Source organism: Sciurus carolinensis, chromosome 4, assembly GCF_902686445.1.
Source record: "Sciurus carolinensis chromosome 4, mSciCar1.2, whole genome shotgun sequence".
Lineage (NCBI taxonomy): Eukaryota > Metazoa > Chordata > Mammalia > Rodentia > Sciuridae > Sciurus > Sciurus carolinensis.
This window is the reverse complement of record NC_062216.1, coordinates 104,920,970-104,942,361: the sequence shown is the minus strand read 5'-3', so window position 1 is coordinate 104,942,361 and position 21,392 is coordinate 104,920,970. Positions and strand designations below refer to the sequence as shown.

The 21,392-nt window shown below is 34.1% G+C and overlaps 1 protein-coding gene across 4 annotated transcripts in view; it reads right to left on the bottom strand.

Moving 5' to 3' along the window:
* Nucleotides 1–21,392, bottom strand: part of Tmem117 (transmembrane protein 117) — a 476,419-nt gene that overhangs the window by 115,300 nt on the left and 339,727 nt on the right. The window lies entirely within an intron of this gene.

The following is a 21,392-nucleotide window of genomic DNA, read 5'->3' as shown; positions in this document are numbered from 1 at the left end:
AGTTTGTGTATAGATTAAAATAAAAACTGTGTTTTCTGAAAATGTTTAAAATATATTGCTGTCATTTAAATTTCTTGTTGCAGGAAAAAATGGCACATCTAAATGATGACACTAAAGGACTGTTTAAAACATGGTGTGTAGCAAATTCAGTTACGAAGCTTGAAAAATATATAGCTAAATAGATTTTCAATGCAAAACCAGAATGTCTTCTTTAAAGAAAGAGTAAACATTTGTGGAGGTATTAATATCTTATTCTGGCAGTTTCCAGTTCTTATCATGGTGAATGTACTTATTGTAAGAAGACACACGAATTTCTTGTATCCTATTACAGTAATGTAAAACTCAGAATATCTTATAATTTAGTGCTACATGGGAGAGATAACTAAATGTTTCTTCAGATCTTCTACACACAGACCTAAAAATGGTGAAGTGTACAGTACCCTACTTACAAAATAAAACTTCTATCTTCATACATATTTTGTGAAGATAAGATAAACTTAAATGATGCTTACATAATGTGACTTGGCTTGAGAAACTGAGCTTATGATTTTCATACTTATTCAATTCTTTATTACTCTATAGAAGGTGATCAATTAAAAATTTTAATAATCTAGCCTAATTAAGATGAGTGAAAACAGTTTCAAAAAATGCAATTTATAATAATAGTTTTAATGCTGCACATATTGAATTACAGGAATGCTATGTACATTGTACATGTAATGCATTGCTTGTGAATGCTACATATATTTCATATATAATGTACTTTAAATTTCCATTGCCCTTCTATAACTGTAAGCTATTTTTTGATTATAGAGAATTCTGCTTTCCTGACCCTATTACCTTTATTTATTTATTTATTTGGCTAACACTCATTTTAATGTATGCCAAAAGTGCTCTCTGTAGTCCTATTACTATAATAACCAGAGTTCTCAGCAGTACATTCTTAGTTGCTGCTTAAATTGCTTTTCTTAAATAAGTAAACATAAAGAAATATTGATACACAAATATGAAAGGAAAAGTTGAAATTGTCTCTTTGCTGATATATAAAATCTGTAAAGACTCTACCAAAAAGACAAACTGTTAGAACATTTCTATTTGGTACAGTTTCAGAATATAATAACAACACACAAAATAAGTAATATTTCTAAATGCCAACAATAAAGTATTTGAAAGGGAATTAAGAAAACAGTTCTACTTAGAATAACTTTCAAAAAGTAGAATGCTTACGGGGAAATTTAATCAAGGAGGAGAAAGGTCCTGAAAACTATAAAAACATTGAAATATTGAAAAATAGAACCCATTGATGAAAGAAAATACAAATAAATGGAAAGATATCCCATGTTCATGAATAAGAAGAGTTAATATTGTTAAAATTTCTATATTACCAAAGTGATATACAAATTCAATGCATTCCTTTTTAAAATTACAGTGTATTTTCCTGAGAAACAGAAAAAAGAATCAATCCTAAAAAGTGTATGATATGGAACATGAAAGATTCTGAATAAGTAAGCAATATTGTGCAAAAAGAACAAAGTTGGAAGCATCAATCACCTGATTTCCAAATAAACTACAAAATTCTAATAATCAAAACAGCAAGGAATTGGCATAAAAACACATCATTCGATAGAATAAAATAGAAAGTCTAATCAATTGACTTGCAACAAAAGCACTAAGAAAACACAATAAAGAAAGGTAGTCTTGTCAAAAGATGGCATTGATAAAATAAGACATCTGCAATGCAGCACAATGAAACTGAAGCCTTGGTTCAGCCTACATACAAAACATGAATATAATATATAAAACTATAAAACTTGTAGAAGGAAACACAAGATAAAAGCTTTACAACACTGATTTAGGCAATGATTCCTGCATATGATCTCAAAAATATATGCAACAAAAGCAAAAATAGACAAGTGGGATTTCTTTAAACTCAAAATCTTCTGCACAACACAGAAAACAAACAATAGAGTGAGAAGACAAGATAAAAATAGGAGAACAGATCTGCAAATATATGTGATAAGGGATTAATATTCAAAATATATAAGGAACTAAAAAACTCAATATCAAGAAAACATAGAAGATATACAAGTGGCCAATATATGATAAAATATTCAATAATTTCCAAGGAAATTCAAATTTAAACTATAATGAAATATTACCTCATCCTTATTGAAATGTCATTATCAAAAAGATGAAAAATAACAAGTATTGGTAAGAATGTGGAGAGAAAGGAACATTATCACACTTATGATGGGAATGTAAATTAGTACAGTGCAGTCATCTTGGAAAACATTATGAATATTTCACAAAAAAATTAAAAATACAATTACCAGATTATCCATCAATTCCATTTCTATGTTTATGTACAAAGGAAATAAAATCAATGCCTGCACTCCCATGCTCATTGAAGCATTCATTGTTCAACAAACACCAAGATATGGAATCAACCTAAGTGCCCATTAGTGGATGAATGGATAAAGTAACTGTGGTTTATATATATAATGGAACCCTATTCAACCTTTGAAAAGAAGGGGTGTCATCTACAACAACAAAGATTACCCTGGAAGATATTATATTGAGTGAAATAAACTGGGCACAGAAAGACAAATACTGTATGGTTTCCTTAAAATTAGAATTTCTAAAAGTCAAGCTCATAGAAGTGGAAACCAGAAAGGTTATTTGAAAGGAGAAAGATAAAGGAAGAAAGGGGAGATGTTGGTCAAAGAATACCAAATTTACATTAGACAAGAGGATTAAGTTTCAGTGATGTGCTGAAGAACATGATCCGTTGAAGAACATAGTCATATTCAAAACTGTTGGAGAACAGATTTTAAATGTCACGCATAGAGTTACCTTATTACTCAGAAAATTCACTCCCAGGTGTATGTCCCAGGGAAAAGAAACATATCCACAGAGAGTCTTGCACAAGTATGCTCAAGACAGCATTATTTATAATAGAATGAACAAAATTGACACACATTGACAGGTGTGTTATAGAGGAGACCTGTCCATGGAGCTAAAGTGACCATGGGGATCCACAGCCATTGGTTGTCATAACCCCACAGGAAGCATTTTCAGCAAGTTGTGCAGAGAAACAATCAGGAATTTATTAGAAAGAAAGCATAGACATTAGGTCCAGGCATGATGGCTGCCTCTATGGAGGATGGCACGTCTCTGGGATTTATAGGTATTTCTTCTTTTCCTGTTCTCTTACACTCAAACAATTTATTACCTCTTTGTTGAGTCCTCAGCAAATTTTCTTTGTGATAACGTAGTCACAAGTGGTGGGTTGACATGATCTTGTTATAATTAAATATGGCTGGAGGCATACCGATGTGATTTGGCATACCAATTCCCATTTTGCAGATGTTTACTTTGATAAGGTTCCCTGGGATTCCTAGTTCTGTGACCTATGAACTATTTTCGTTGTATATTTCTGACATCCTCCCTGTAAATTACCACCCTTCACTGTCCTTTAGCATCACTTGTTTTTGGTGACTAGCTACCTAGCAGGTGAATACATAAACAAAATAGACCTATACAATATGACACCATTCATCAATTAAAAAGGAATGAAATAATGATACATGTTATAACATGGATGCATGTGAAGAACATTATGCTTAGTTTTAGAGAAAGAAATCAGATGAAAAGACTTAATAGCGTATAAGTCCATTTATATAAAATGTTCGGAACAGGCGTATCTATGGAGACAAAAAGCATTTCAGTAGTTGCCTGGGGCTGGATGTGGGAGCAGGGATTAATTGTAAGTGGGCATGAGGCAATTCTTTGGTGTAGGGTGATGAAAATGTTTGAAAAGTGTGTAAGAATTGGATTGTGGTGATGGTCACAGGAGTCCCTAACTTTACTAGCACATCACTGAATTGTCCCTTACAATGGGTGAATTTTATGGTATGTAAATTTTGCCTCAATAAGAGTATATTGCATTATAAAAGAAAAAATGTTTACACCACAAGGAAATGATAAGTTTGTGAAGTGTTGGACATATTTATCAGTCTAAATTATTCATTTCACAATGTGTGTACATATGTATGTATTATCACATCACATTGTATTCCATAAACCTATACAATCATTATGTGTTAATTAACAATAAAATTTACAAAAAAAGAAAGGAATTTTGAATTTCTTTGTATTTAGTGTTAAACCTAACTTTTTAAATCCTCAGGAACACGTAAACTCTTAGATTTTAATAATGTGCAGAGAACCCTCCAGAGTTTCTGAGGTTTAGCTTTCTGGTTGAGTCTGTCTTCAAATTATATGTGATAGTGACCTTCTAGTCCATTTCTATATATTCTATGAGGACATTCATTCTACTATGATTAATGCCCACTCTAAAACCAAATAGGAAAGAGAAGAGCAACAAAGAAAACTCTGTAAAAGAAAAAAATTGGGGGACTCATTCTCCAGGTATTAAATTATAATATGAACATATTATAAAGCACCACTAATTTGAAAAGTTTAGTATTGACAAAAGGATGTAAAATGGATCAAAAGAGAAGACTAGAAAGTCCAGAGATTAGTAATAATGACAATAATATTTCAAATTCATGGGAAAAAACATTGGACAAATGGACTGGACTGCCAACTTAAAAAATCATCCAAGTTTTTCACTCATTCTCTAAAAAATTAATTAAAGAATTAAATACAAAGAAAGAAAGTTATAACACCACTAGAAGACGCAGAATTGTTAAATGACATACAAATAAAATATTTTCATATGACAAAAAGTCCATAATAATAAAATAAAAATAAAATTATTCTCATTCAAACTAAGAGTAATACAAATTAAAACTAGAAAGACTTAAAATCTCTTTTTTTATCTATCAAAGGCAAAGATTAAAATTTTTGATCATATACTATGTTAATAAAAGTGGTCTGATAAGATAAATTATCAAATAGTACCATACATTATTCAGCCATAGTGAGATTTGCACAAATTTTAAGATAAACAATTTGACACTACTTACCAAAATTAAAAATGCATGTTCTTTGTCCCGATAACTAAATGTACATCAATACATACTACAGTTTCTTACAAGGGTGAAATAATATATGTAGAAAGATATTCATTAGAAACTAAAGTAAAGTTCATTACAACCAAACATATCAATAGAGAGTGATTAAATAAACTGTGGTATATCTATACGAAGTGGAAAGATCTTCAAAATATATTATTAAATGGAAAGCTTTGCTTAGAATACTCTATAATTACCCTCATAAAAGTTGTATGCAATAAACAAAAAAGAAATAACATTATATGTATATATATATATATATATCAATATATAAATTTATATACACATACCATTTCTTAAGTGATACAAAAGAAATAAGCAAGAGATCCTGAGGAGAAGAACTAAGTAACTGGGAAACAAGAATAAGAGAAGATGGCAAAGGCCACCAGTTATTGCATTTCTATTTCTCTCTTTGTTAAGGAGAGAATAATATTCAAAATGCATATGGCAGTCACATGAAAGATAGCCATGTAACTAGATTTGAACCACTGAGATGTAAATAAATATGAGTCTTAAGTGCAACTTTGGGGAGGTGCCTTAAAAGAAGAGAAAGATGTGTTGCATTGATTATTCTCTTCCTCCTTCACACAGACTACAATGTGAAGATTCAATCATCTATTTGGCCCGTAAGGTAGAATGGCAAAGATAGCAGCGCAGCAAAATATGAGGATGTTGGGAACCTGTATTAGTGCAGCCATAATATTGGCCCTAGATTGCTCACTTTTTGACACTTATTAAGCCACTGTTGCTGTCAAGTCTCTGTCACTCAGTAAAACATAATGTAATTAATATAGCAGGAGAATCACTATTGTCCAAGAATCTTTTAATTTCATTTGAATTCTTTTTATTGGTTTGTGTTTTAGTTATACATGACAGTAGAATCTATTTTTGTTTCATATTCATGCATTTCCTATTCAAAAATAAATTATAATTTTGTAAATTATAATTATAAACAACATAATAAAAAGAATATACAATTTTATTATATGGAAAGCAGAAACTGCCAGTGGTTCTTTGGCTTAGGTCTTTTATGTATTAATAATGATCTTTAAAAATGATTTTTTTTTTGTATCAGGGATTAAACCTAGAGTCATTTAACCACTGAGTAACTTCCTCAGCTCCCCTTTTATTTCCTTTTTTTAAAAAATTTGAGACAAAGTCTCATTAAGTTGCTTAGGATCTCACTAAGTTGCTGAGGATGACTTAGAATTTGTGATCCTCCTGCCTCAGCCTACTGAGGCATATGCCACTGCATCTGGCTAAAACTGAAATTTTAACAAAGACATACGAAGTCACAGCTCAGACTCTTGGAGATATAAAGAGTGAAATAGCTACTATCTCTTTTATACCTTGTGTGTGTGTGTGTGTGTGTGTGTGTGTGTGTGTGTGTGTGTGTTTCATGATTCTAAACATCTGGAATAAAATCTATACATTGGTACTGTTGATTGGTCTTGATAAACTTATGAAGAATAGAAAAGAGGCTAAAGCCATGAAGAGAATCAAATATCCCAATTGCCAAAGTTCTATTTTATATTCCTGAAAACAATATGCTAGGAAATTTGATACCACTCATTGAAAATTTTTAATAATTGATTATTAAAGTGATTTAAATCAGTTTTTTGTTATTTTATCACTGTTGATTATTTTGATGACACATTGTATAGTCAAATGGAAATAATTTTCAAAAATAACTACACTAATGTAGATCTCTCCATTTCATAAACTTTACATTTTCTAGTATATGATAAATATGTTTAATAATCTATTGTTGAACTATTTTGAATGAGTATGGAGATCATTAAAAAGCCGAGAGGGTTCAAGTAGAGCAACAATTTTGTCCAGATGAAGGGTTCAATCATGATAAATAAAAGGATCATTAGTTGTAATCTTGATTCAGTTCATTTGATAACATTTTCTGATGGACAATCCTTAATGCCACAGGTGCAGGTGAAGCTTATTCAATGACCATACCCAAAAAGCAGTATATGGCAAAAGCTATGATGCCGCCTGCAGCAGGCACTAGCATCAAGTTGCCGGGCTTGTGTTCAACCTTTCTCTGTTCTACATTTTTATCAACTATTTAGATAAAAGCTAAGAAAGTATACTTGCACAACTTGTGATTAATAGAAAATTCTAGAAAAAAATGGTCTAAAACTGAAATCATAAGAAAATACATTTAAAGATGGAATATTAAAAACTTTATACTAGAAAATGTTAAGTTTTAAAAAATGGAGTATAGTTATTTTTGAAAATTATTTCAATTTGACTATACAATGTGTCATCAAAATAATCAACAGTGATAAAATAACAAAAATCTAAATTAAGTGCAAGCAAAATTCAAACTACAGTATCCAGGACGACTGGCAATGGTTCAAGAGACAGATCACATGTGGAGTTCCATGATCAATTGAGTGCACCTGTCTTAAACGATACATTGATAGAATTTTCTAATCCACTTGAAAGCAGTTGAATTTGCCAATAGGATCCAAAATTAAACCGAGTCCTTTGACTCTAGAGATGATTAAGAAAACACAACTTTGTCTTTAGATAGTATAAAGACTACTACTGAAAATAAAGTTGGGTTTTTAAAATCATAAAACATCAGATATGGTAAAAACCAGAACACATTGCTTGCCTACTTTCCCCTCCCTCTTTCTTTCCTTTATCCCTTCTATAAATTTTTACTGTGTGTTTACTATTATGTACCATTGTATTGGCATTTGAGATACAAAAATCAATTTAAAAGTCACTCTCCTTATGTACCTAAAATCTCAACTATACTTCACACAGAACTGGTACTTAAGTAATGCTTCACTTTCTTGCCTATGTGCAACTTCTTTAGGCTTTGAAATAAAGGTTCAGTTGCAAAACATACAAATATACACTTGCATTTCTCCTTATATGTAATTTCTTCACATTTGTTTAAGTGATGTGAGAATTTAAGCAGGTCTCATTGGTGGAGCCAAAGTCATAAACATTTATCAAGAAAGAATCACTTTCCTGGCTGTTTTCTCTCCTGATTCTATACTGAACTTTAATATCCTAAAACTCTTCACACAGCAGTGCTCAATAAATACCTGCAGTTAATATTGCTTTATTAAGTATTCTTTCATGGAATATAGAAACAGTTTTTCTATTCACATATAATGAAAATGCACTGACTTGTTTTCAATTTGTACTATTTCATCTGTGACCTTAGATTACTTGGTATTCATTCATTTGTTCAACAGTTAAGTATGTAATGCCTATCATATGCTATGAATTGCACTGGATTCTGATGATTAAATGATCAAAAACGATATAGTCCCTGAATCTAAAGTACTTGGAAACTAACAGGGGGTATAAAAATAAATGTAAATTACAATTTCAAATATGTGCTACAATGCAAAGAATAATAAAAGTTAAGTCTATGAGCAGGGAGTGTTCTAGGCAGATGTAACTAGAGATTTCAGTTTTAGGTCAAAATAGAACTATAAAATCTAGGTTAAATCTATTGCTGAATAAACCTTTAAAAAGCCAAATAATATATAAAAACAATATTCTTTAAAAGCATAAAAATGCTACAAGGAAGCGAGGTATTGAGATAAAATAGAAGATAGAAAGATTCCAACAGGAATGCCTTGCAATCAAAGATGGTTTTACTTGGAAGAGAACTGTGAATTCTGACTTTGGCAACTCTTGGAAGCTCATAATCCCAAAAGAAAGCCTAATTGTCTGAAAAGGTGGAGCTCTGACAAATCATTCCTGTCTGGGAGTATGAACAACCATGCCATAAAGACAAGTTGAACTGTGAATAAAACAGTTCTTGCATAAATACTCACGTGAGTTCTTCTACCCCACGTCTTGACCTTGTATTGAGGAGGTTCTGAAGCATTCCCTAGCACAGACAAAAACCTACTCTGAGACAGAAACCATCTTCTTTTTTTTTTTCTTTATTTCAAAGATTTATTCAATCCTATTGATGTTTCAAACTTGTAATATTTTAATAATAGGTCTGCCTCCAAAAGGATTCTAATCAGAAGTAATTTTCATTTTTTGTAGAAGTTCATTACTTTGTATTCATTTGGTTTATGAAAAAATTAAGGGACAGCATTACATTAACCAGTCATGTAATTCAACTTTAAATTACAGCTTTCTTACACATATCCAGTTCTGGATAATGATAGGATCTAGAAAAAGAAAGCACTGATGAACTTAAAAAAAAAAATCTATGGGGGAAATGTTAAAATCATACTTAAATAATTCAGTGAGATTACAATGCAGCAATTAAATAAACATATAATGCCATTATTTTAATGCTGAGAATGACTCAAGTCATGGCTAAGAAACCATCTTCTTAAACATCAAATTATTCCTTAGTGTGCTTTCAAATGCAAAATACCCATGATAGAGTAGATGATTACTAGGTATCTAAGGAAGCAAAGTATTAATACTGACATCCAAGAAGAGCCACCGAAACACAATCAAAATACCCAAATATAACGACCAAACATGGTCTATTAAATAATAGTGCTTACTGTGTTCCATGAAAGAAAAGTCAAGAAATAAAACTTGTACTGTAAAATTTCAAAAAGGGCCCCAAAATTTGTAAAAGAAGTGGCAAGTCTGAGAAACACACAAAGAGAAATTCCTTAGTAAAAACCAATGACTGAAACTAAGAAATAAATTAACAGAAGACTAAGGAGAAATAGTTGGCGAAAAATAGACTAGAAGAACCTATTCAGAACAAGAAAAGACAAAAGGCCACGCAAAAACAGAGGAGAGTGTAAGAGAATCACAGATACAGTGAGAAATTTTGCTTGGCACCCAGTAGAAAAGTGGAAGACAATAGCGGAGTGGTAATGTATGTGTGTGTGTGTTGTGGGGGTGGAAGACCATAAGCAAAGGGAAAAATAGAAAAGAAATTTCTAAAATGGAGGAATGAAATGAAATCCACTGTTTGAATAATCCCAAGAAATTCCAATCACTATAAATAAACTTCAAAAAATCCAATATAGGCAAATCATTCTAAAAGAGAAAGAGACAAGCAAAGAGGAACTCTCCAGAAAAGCTACAAAGGACAGATTACCTTTAAAGAAACTATTATATTGACCATTACCTTTTTAAGAGAGACAAGGGAAACCAGAAGGCAGTGAAATAATACATTCAAAATTATGTATTCAGCGTGATGAACTAAAAAATGAATTTGAACCTAGAATGATTTTCAAAATTAGGGTGAAATTAAGACAGTTTCCAAGAAACAACTAGGGAATTTTGTCACTAACAGATATATAACTAAAGAAATAAAAATCTTAAAAGTTTACCTTAGGGAGAAATGATGGAAAATAACTCCAGATGGAAATAATAGATGCATAAAAGAATAAAGAGAAAAGAAAGCAAACTGGAATAAGAGAAAAGATACTAATAAGTTAATGATACATTTGTTTCAAATTCTTACAGTAACAACTTTCATTCTGATAAGAGAAAATAAATGGAATTATGGATACTATTGATTCAACCAAAAAATAAAAATGACAAAAAGAATAAAAAGAAAAGCACAAATTTAGATGGTATATTTAAATACAAGAACATTAGTACTTACATTAAACAAACATGGGACAAATGTTTCAATCAAAAGAAGATTTTCAGATTATTTCTAAAAATCAATGTGCACTTACAGACATGGATGTTATACGAACATATATACATCTAAAGTATTTTCTTAGTGGTTGAAAACAAAAGAATGGAAAAAACTACACATGACAAATATTAGACAAAGCAGACTTTAAAAGCAAGATGTATTTCCAAAAATACTCACTTCAAAATGAAAAAAGATATAACAATTTAAAATTGTATGCACAATTTAAGATCTCTTTAAAGTAATAAGTGTTAGCACAATAAAACAACTTTTATCCCATGTAGGTTTTTATATATCTACATATTTATCTCTAACAGAAAGTAAAAATTAGATGAACTAAATGCAACTAATACACTTTATCTATATAGAGAACATATACAGAACTATACATGTCCAAAATATAGAATACAGGTTTTAAAATAAGTCAGAAATTTTTCAAAAGTGATCATAGGATCATAAGTGATAAAGAATGTTTAAACAGCGCAAGCAGCTTCAGGGACCAGGACAGGGCAGCCAGAGACTTCCACAAGCAGCCTGGACCCCTGCGGTGGGAGGTGCCTTTCAAGGCTAGCTTCTTGGAACAGACCGCCCAGTGAGAGCCTTTCTACATAGAGCCAGCCACAAGTCCCCGAGCCAACGGAGAGCTTCGATCCGCAAGCAGCCTCTGGGATCAAGGCAGGGCAGCCAGAGACCTCTTCAGGCGGCTCTACCCACTCCAGCCGCAGGCTCTTTCCACGGGACGATTCAAGATGGTGGCCTAGAGGGTGACTGCATCTCCAATCGCTCCAGAACCCAGGACTCAAGAAGGGGAGGCATTGAGAGACTTGGACAAAAATAGAGTCATGGGGTGAGTCTCCCCCACTGGGTGAAACTTGGCCTGGGCAACAGGCACAGATAGGGGTGGCTTATCAGAGCAGGGCAGGGCAGCTAGGGTCTTCCCCAGGTAGCCTTCCACACTCCGGCAGTGGGCTCCTCCCACATGGCCAGCTGCACAGTGCAGGCCCTCAGTGAGAGCCTTTCTGCACAGAGCCAGCTCCAAACCCTGGAACCAGTAGGGGGCTAGGGGCAGCTTTCTTCGGATGCACTGCATTATTAAATTCCTCCAAGACATCAGGCTACTGAAGGCTGGGAGGTGATACACTGGAAATCTACCGGGACACTATAAGCCAATAGAGGAAATCTGCAATATCTAGGGTCCCACTGACAGCTGACCAATATGAGAAAACAAGGGAAGAAACTGTCCCAAACAAACCTAGATACTACATCAATAAAACCCAATGACAGCACAGCAGAAGAAATGTCAGAAAGGGAGTTCAGAATGTACATAATTAAAACGATCAGGGAAGCAAATGAGGAGATGAAAGAGCAAATACAGGCATTCAAGGAGGAGATGAAAGAGCAAATGCAGGCATTAAATAATCGCACCAATCAACAGTTAAAAGACCAAATACGGGAAGCAAGAGATCATTTCAGTAAAGAGTTAGAGATACTGAAAAAAAATACAAACTGAAATACTTGAAATGCAGGAAACAATAAACCAAGTTAAAAACTCCATAGAAAGCATAACCAATAGGATAGAACACCTGGAAGACAGAACCTCAGACATTGAAGACAAATTATTTAATCTTGAAAACAAAGTTGGCCAAACAGAGAAGATGGTAAGAAATCATGAACAGAATCTACAAGAATTATGGGATATCATGAAAAGGCCAAATTTAAGAATTAGTGGGATTGAGGAAGGCTTAGAGAAATAAACCAAAGGAATGAACAATCTATTCAATGAAATAATATCAGAAAATTTCCCAAATCTGAAGAATGAAATGGAAAACCAAGTACAAGAGGCTTATAGAACTCCAAATATACAAAATTACAACAGACCCACACCAAGGCACATTATTATGAAAATACCTAACATACAAAATAAAGACAGAATTTTAAAGGCCACGAGAGAAAAGAATCAAATTACATTCAGAGGGAAACCAATAAGAATATCAGCAGATTTTTCAATCCAGACCCTGAAAGCTAGAAGGGCCTGGAACAACATTTACCAAGCCCTGAAAGAAAACGGATGCCAACCAAGAATCTTATACCCAGCAAAACTTACCTTCAAATTTGACAATGAAATAAGATCCTTCCATGATAAACAAAAGCTAAAGGAATTTACAAAAAGAAAGCCAGCATTACAGAACATTCTCAGCAAAATATTCCATGAGGAAGAGATGAAAAACAACGATGCAAATCAGCAACAGGAGGCGCTAGCCTAAAGGAATAGCCAAATAAAGGAGAAACCAAATCATGTCAAAAACGAATATGAGTCAAATGACTGGGAATACAAATCATATCACAATAATAACCCTGAATGTTAATGGCCTGAATTCATCAATCAAAAGACATAGACTGGCAGATTGGATTAAAAAGAAAATTTCAACAATATGCTGCCTGCAAGAGACTCATCTCATAGAAAGAGATACCCATAGACTAAAGGTGAAAGGATGGGGAAAAACATACCATGCACACGGACACAGCAAAAAAGATGGAGTAGCCATCCTCATTTCAGATAATGTGGACTTCAAGCCAAAACTAGTCAGAAGGGATAAAGAAGGACATTACATGCTGCTTAAGGGAAGCACAAATCAGCAAGACATAACAATCATAAATATCTATGCCCCGAACATTGGCTCATCCACGTACGTCAAACAAATCCTTCTCAATTCCAGAAATCAAATAGACCACAACACAATAATACTAGGCGATTTTAACACACCTCTCTCACCACTGGATAGATCATCCAAACAAAAATTGAATAAAGAATCTATAGATCTCAATAACACAATCAACAATTTAGACTTAACAGACATATATAGAACATACCATCCAAGAAAGAAGGAATACACTTTCTTCTCAGCAGCATATGGATCCTTCTCTAAAATAGACCATATGTTATGCCACAAAGCTACTGTTAGCAAATACAAGAAGATAGAGATACTACCTTGTACTCTATCAGATCATAATGGATTGAAATTAGAAATAAAAGACAGAATAAAAAACAGAAACTTCTCCAATACCTGGAGATTAAATAATACACTGTATGATGATTGGATAACAGAAGACATCAGGAAGGAAATAAAAAAATTCTTAGAAGTAAACAAGAACAAAGACACATCATATCAAAATCTCTGGGACACTATGAAAGCAGTACTTAGAGGTAGATTTATTTCATGGGGCGCATTCAAAAAAAGAAGTAGAAATCAACAAATAAACGACTTAATACTACCGCTCAAAGCGCTAGAAAAAGAAGAGCAGACCAATACCAAAAGTAGTAGAGACAGGAAATAGTTAAAATCAGAGCCGAAATCAACGAAATTGAAACAAAAGAAACAATTGGAAAAATTAACAAAATAAACAGTTGGTTCTTTGAAAAAATAAACAAAATTGATAAACCCTTAGTCACACTAACAAAGAGAAAGAGGGAGAAAACTCAAATTACTAAAATTCGGAATGAACAAGGAAACATCACAACAGGCACGAGTGAAATACAAAACATAATTAGAAGCTATTTTGAAAATCTGTACTCCAACAAAACAGAAAACCTCAAAGACATCAACAAATTTCTAGAGACATATGAATTACCTAAACTGAACGAGGAGGACATACACAACTTAAATAATTCAATTTCAAGCAATGAAATAGAAGAGGTCATCAAAAGCCTACCAACAAAGAAAAGTCCAGGACCAGATCGGTTCTCAGCCGAGTTCTACAAAACCTTTAAAGAAGAGCTCATTCCAATACTCCTCAAAGTATTCCATGAAATAGAAGAGGAGGGAACCCTCCCAAACTCGTTCTATGAAGCCAATATCACCCTGATACCTAAACCAGACAAAGACACATCGAGGAAAGAAAATTTCAGACCAATATCCTTAATGAACATCGATGCAAAAATTCTCAACAAAATTTAAGCAAATCGCATACAAATATATATTAAAAAGATAGTGCACCATGATCAAGTGGGTTTTATCCCAGGGATGCAAGGTTGGTTCAACATTCGGAAATCAATATATGTCATTCACCATATCAACAGACTTAAAGTTAAGAATCACATGATTATTTCAATAGACGCAGAAAAAGCATTCGATAAAATACAGCATCCCTTCATGCTCAAAACACTAGAAAAAATTGGGGTAGTGGGAACATTCCTTAACATTATAAAGGCCATCTACGCTAAGCCCATGGCTAATATCATTCTAAATGGTGAAAAACTGAAAGCATTCCCCCTAAAAACTGGAACAAGGCAGGGATGCCCTCTTTCACCACTTCTATTCAACATCGTCCTTGAGACTCTAGCCAGAGCAATTAGACAAACCAAAGAAATTAAAGGGATACGAATAGGAAAAGAAGAACTCAAACTATCCCTGTTCGCTGATGACATGATTATATATTTAGAGGAACCTGGAAATTCCACCAGAAAACTTTTAGAACTCATAAGTGAATTCAGTAAAGTAGTAGGTTACAAGATCAATGCTCATAAATCCAATGCATTTTTATACATAAGTGATGAATCTTCGGAAAGAGAAATTAGGAAAACTACCCCATTCACAATAGCCTCGAAAAAAATAAAATACTTGGGAATCAATCTCACAAAAAGAGGTGAAAGACCTCTACAATGAGAACTACAGAACACTAAAGAAAGAAATTAAAGAAAGCCTTAGAAGATGGAAAGATCTCCCATGTTCCTGGATAGGCAGAATTAATATCGTCAAAATGGCTATACTACCTAAAGTGCTATACAGATTCAATGCAATTCCAATTAAAATCCCAATGATGTACCTTGCAGAAATAGAGCAAGCAATTATGAAATTCATCTGGAAGAATAAAAAACCTAGAATCGCTAAAGCAATCCTCAGTAGCAAGAGCGAAGCAGGGGGTATTGCAATACCAGATCTTCAACTCTACTACAAAGCAATAGTAACAAAAACGGCATGGTATTGGTACCAAAATAGACAGGTAGATCAATGGTACAGAATAGAGGACATGGACACAAACCCAAATAAATACAATTTTCTCATACTAGACAAAGGGTCCAAAAATATGCAATGGAGAAAAGATAGCCTCTTCAACAAATGGTGCTGGGAAAACTGGAAAACCATATGCAATAGAATGAAATTAAACCCCTATCCCTCACCCTACACAAAACTCAACTCAAAATGGATCAAGGACCTCGGAATCAGACCAGAGACCCTGCATCTTACAGAAGAAAAAGTAGGTCCAAATCTTCAACTTGTTGGCTTAGGATCAGACTTCCTTAACAGGACTTCCATAGCACAAGAAATAAAAGCAAGAATCAACAACTGGGATAGATTCAAACTAAAAAGCTTTCTCTCAGCAAAGGAAACTATCAGCAATGTGAAGAAAGAGCCTACAGAGTGGGAGAATATCTTTGCCACTCATACTTCAGATAGAGCGCTAATTTCCAGAATCTATAAAGAACTCAAAAAACTCTACACCAAGAATACAAATAATCCAATCAACAAATGGGCTTAGGAAATGAACAGACACTTCACAGAAGAAGATGTACAAGCAATCAACAGATATATGAAAAAATGTTCAACATCCCTAGTAATAAGGGAAATGCAAATCAAAACTACCCTAAGATTTCATCTCACCCCAATTAGAATGGTGATTATCAAGAACACAAGCAACAATAGGTGTTGGCGAGGATGTGGTGAAAAAGGAACACTCATACATTGCTGGTGGGGTTGCAAATTAGTGCAGCCACTCTGGAAAACAGTGTGGAGATTCCTCAGAAAGCTTGGAATGGAAACACCATTTGACCCAGCTATCCCACTCCTTGGCCTATACCCAAAGGACTTAAAATCAGCATACTACAGAGATACAGCCACATCAATGTTCATTGCTGCTCAATTCACCATAGCCAGATTGTGGAACCAACCTAGATGCCGTTCAGTTGATGAATGGATAAAGAAACTGTGGCATATATATACAATGGAATATTACTCCGCAATGAAGAATGATAAAATTATGGCATTTGCAGGCAAATGGATGAAATTGGAGAATATCATGCTAAGTGAGATAAGCCAATCTCAAAAAACTAAAGGACGAATGATCTCGCTGATAATCAGATGAGGACATATGATGGGGGGTGTTAGGGGTTAGCATTAGGTTTAGGGTTAGGTTTAGGGTTAGGGATAAGGAGTGTGGTAAGAATGAAGGAAAGAAGGACTGTATAGAGGGAAAAGAGGGGTGGGAGGGGTGGGGGGGAAGAGAAAAAAATAATCAAACATCATTGCCCTATGTGAACGTATGATTACACAAATGGTATACCTTGATTCCATGTACAAATAGAGAAACAACATGTATCCCATTTGTATACAATAATAATAATTAAAAAAAAGAATCGTTAAACATCTAGACAAAATTTTAAATGTTGATATTCTGCAAAGAATATGCTATGACCACAATTCTATTTTGCTAAAAATCAATAACAAATAGATAACTAAAAATACTGACATGTGGTTTAGTAATTATTTTCTGTAATAGACATGTAAGAAAAGAAGTATGTGAAGTAATGAACTAAATATTCATTTAAAGATATTAGAAACAAGCAAAAAGTAGAAAATAATGAAAAAATAACAACAGAAATTAACAAAATAAACATTCGCTAAAAGGATCAACAAAGAAAAATACTCATTCTTTGAAAAGACTAATAATAAGAGACTAAAGAAACTATTTTTTAAAAAACAGAAAAGCACACATAAACAATATCAGGAATGAAAAAGGAACCATCACTACAAATCCTGCAGGTCTTAAAATACTAAAAGAAAATTAAGAACAACTTCATATAAATAAATCTGAAAATGCAGAAAAAGTGGACAAATGAAAGGTATGTTTCATCAGCACAATCTTAAAACCAAAGGAGAAATATGACTATAAAACTAAAAAAATTGAATAACACAATATTTGACAGAGTTGGAACAGAGATAACTTTCACGCTGCTTCTGAAGATTTCAACTGGTATCAGTGTTTTGGAAAACCATAGAGATTTTCTAGTGAAGGTAAAAATACATAGAACATGGTTATATCAATTTCAAAATGAGGAAAACTAAACTGCCCTGTTTGGGAATGCATGTGCAATTGGTGAAACCATAAAGAAAGGAAGGTAGAAGATGACAGTGAAGTTCAGATATTGGTTAACTGGGGAATTGTGAGGAGGAGACACAGGGAGAATAACATCAAAGACATTGGAGAGTCTCTGGAATGTCAAAGATGCTCTCTTTCCTTCTCACTTTAGCAAAGGACATTCAGGGTTTACTCATATAATACATCATGCTTAAGTCTTTTCTGCATTGTATTTTATTTCACAATTTTTTTTAATTCACATATTTTAAGTGCATTAGGCAGGGGATAAAATACTCAAAGACCCTAAGACAAGTGACAGTGTCATCTAGGAATTAAAGACATGTATTATAGCGAGAGCAAAGGGTGTCAAAGGGCATTTCAGGGGGTAAGTTACAAAGGATGCAGCTGAAGACCCAAGGAGTTTCACAAAATCCTGACAATTTTTTTTCTGGAATTTAAAAGAGCAAGGGGAAGCCACTGAACAACTATATACAGAGTAATGCCAGAATAAGATTTGTGTTTCAGTCTTTTTCTTCTGATATTTAGTGAAGAATGGGTTAAGAGGAAGCAAGGATAATAGGCGAGAAATGATAAATGCCTGTTGTGTATTCTAAGCGAAAAAGGATGATCACCTGGAACTAGCAAAATGGCAGAAGGGAGGGACTGTGGTTGTGCCTTAGTGGTAGAGTGCTTGCCTGGCATGTGTGAGGTCCTGGGATTCATCCTCAGCACCACATATAAATAAATACATTAAATAAAGGTATTGTGTCCACCTACAACTAAAAAAAAAATTAAAAATAAAATAAATATAAGATAGGAGAGCAAACAGTGGACCCCACGATTATGAAAAGGAGGAATTTTCAGGACTTGATGAGATGTGGATATAGAGGTGATGGAAATACAGTGAAACTGAGTGGGAGACAGTGCCATACCAAGACGGAGGGTGAGAGGGGTAGGAGAGAAAGGAGCAGAAAAACCAAATTAAAAGGGGGGGATAATGAGTTCCTTTTGGCAATTTTAAAGTTTTTAGATTCTCTAGGATATTCAAGATGAGATATCCAGTAAGCACTATAGGTTTCTCATCCACTTTGACTTATTTGCTGAATGTCTACTGGTCTAAGCACTGAGAATTCAAGGGTAAAACAGCAGAGGCTCTGGCTCTTATGAATCTTTCATATATCTGAGGCTCAGATGAAAATCAGGATGGAGATAGGAAATTTCAAGTCATCATTTGCTTTACATACATATATTAGAACATGACAATTATTAGTGAGTAAAAGTATTTCTACAAATCATAGCTTGTGATTCAGGAAGCTGGGTAAACAGCAAACCAAAAAGAACAGACATTATTGTAGGGCAGGGTGGCATAATTAATTTTTAGACCAAGCTAACTTGATCATCATTCAAAAGTAGGAAATGGAAAATATAACAGTGGGGAAACTACTCCTTCAGAGAGCTGATATGCTGATTAAATAAGGTAGTATAAAAACACCTTGCTCAGAACGTAATAGAGGCTTGACACAGGAATCTGACTCTGAAATGAGCATAATAGCGTACTTTTAGATAACTGTGAGAAAGCACACCATTAGCACATACATCAGGAATGTGACTGCAGAGTTAAGTAGCTCACAAAATTGACAAAGGTGGATTTTTGAAATGTAAAGTTTTAATGTTCAGTTTGTTATTTTTATAAGTAAATATTTCCATTGATTTATTATGTTGAACGTGGCTCTATAGTAAAAGTATACTGGAATTAAAAGGAAATTTTTCACCAAAGCTTACACACGTAATCTACAATAAATTTTCTTCCTATATAGTTAAAGCTAACACTTGTTAAATGTTACAGCTTAATTATGGCTCCCAGAGGATACCTTAAACAGTGGAATAGGGAAACACAAGCATATATATTGTCTATATCTTTACAAAGTGAGAAGGCATATGTGAGGGAAAGGCTCCCAGGGACTAGAGGGAGTCAAGTGATGCTTTCTAGAAAAGTGAGCAATGGAGGAAAATAAAATTCAGAAGCAAGTTGCCCCCAAACCCCCAATGATGCACACAAGCTGTGCTGTGTGCCTTTTCCTCTGGCAGGTGCATTCACCTGGGCTCCATGAGCAAAACTCTCTGGTAGGTAGGTACAAGGAACTGGGACTACATTTCACAAGATGGAAGGTCATAGTGGTGTGACTCTATTCACACAGGTCTTGGGGGTTTGGTTTGGTTAGGTATTGATTTGTCTAAGGGAAAATGAATTCGTATCTAGGCCAGCATGCTTCATTAGTATTTCCAATATGATGTTTAGTGGACATCTTGTCATCATGTATTTTATTGCTGGAATCATAAACCCTGAAACTCACACATTTTTCCTTTCTTTTTTATTATAATCAACCTATTTAACATCAAAACTTGGAGGTCTGGTAGGCACCTGTCCAAAGAGAAGTCTTGATTTTCTTCTCCAAATCTACTCCTCCACTAATATTTCCATCTCTAAATGGTGTCATCTCCAGTGCTCAAGGACACAAGAGTCATCTTCAAATAGTTTCTTCCTGTTACTCCTCTTATCTACTTTCCTCCCAGACATGTGCTCAAACTTTGTTCTTCTTCATCTCTACTGCTGCCTCTTTGGTTCAAGCCAATATCATGTCTTGCCCAGATCACTGTTTTGTATCTGCCTTCCTATAATCAATTCTCCACACTACAACTAAAGCAATTAAACTGACCTAAAATTTACCCTGGCTTCCTGCTACAAGCTTTAGTGACCCACAAGGCTTCATACCACAACTTGCCTGCAACTACTTCTTAGGCCATCTAAGGGTCATGTCAAATGATCCTTCACCTTTTTTACCACATGGTCCTTCTTCCTATGATTAGAACAAGCCAAGTTTGCTCCCTTCCCAGGCCTTATGCATTAACCATCCCTCTGTATGGGATGTTTTATCCTAGATCTTCACATGGCTTATACCTTCCTGTCATTCAGTTCTCTGATTAGGTATCTATGTTACTGACACATAACAGGTAATAAATACATATCAAATTAATAAATAGTACCTCTCATACATAAAATGTGAGCAGATCTAGTCAGATTTTTTTTTCCCTAAAATATTTCTAGAATCTATCTCCATCTTTTCATTTTAGCTGTTTTGTCTGTAGTCCAAGACACCATGACCTCTCTCAAGGGTGACTGCAATATTTTCTTAATTGGTCTCCTTGCTTCTCTCAGTGGCCACAGCAATCTTCCAAAATGTAAATGAAATCACACCATGCCTCTATTTAAAACCATCCATGGCTTCCATCTCCTAGAAAAAAAAAGTTTTCCACATGTAAGATGAGTTAGCCTCTGCCTGCTGCCAGCTCCCTCCTCAATCCTAATTTCTGGGCTGTGTATCTGTCCTCAGTCCTACTTGTCAAGTAAAATTTCTGGATCTCAGGTTCTTCAGTTATAAAAAGTCAGTGTGGAAAGCCACACACATTTACGAGTCATCTGCTGTATGGCAGGAACTATGCAGAGCCTTAAGAACAGTCATCTGAAAGGCAAAAAGTCGCTGTCTTTGAGAAGATTAACACATACACACACACACACACACGCACACACACAAAAAGTTCAG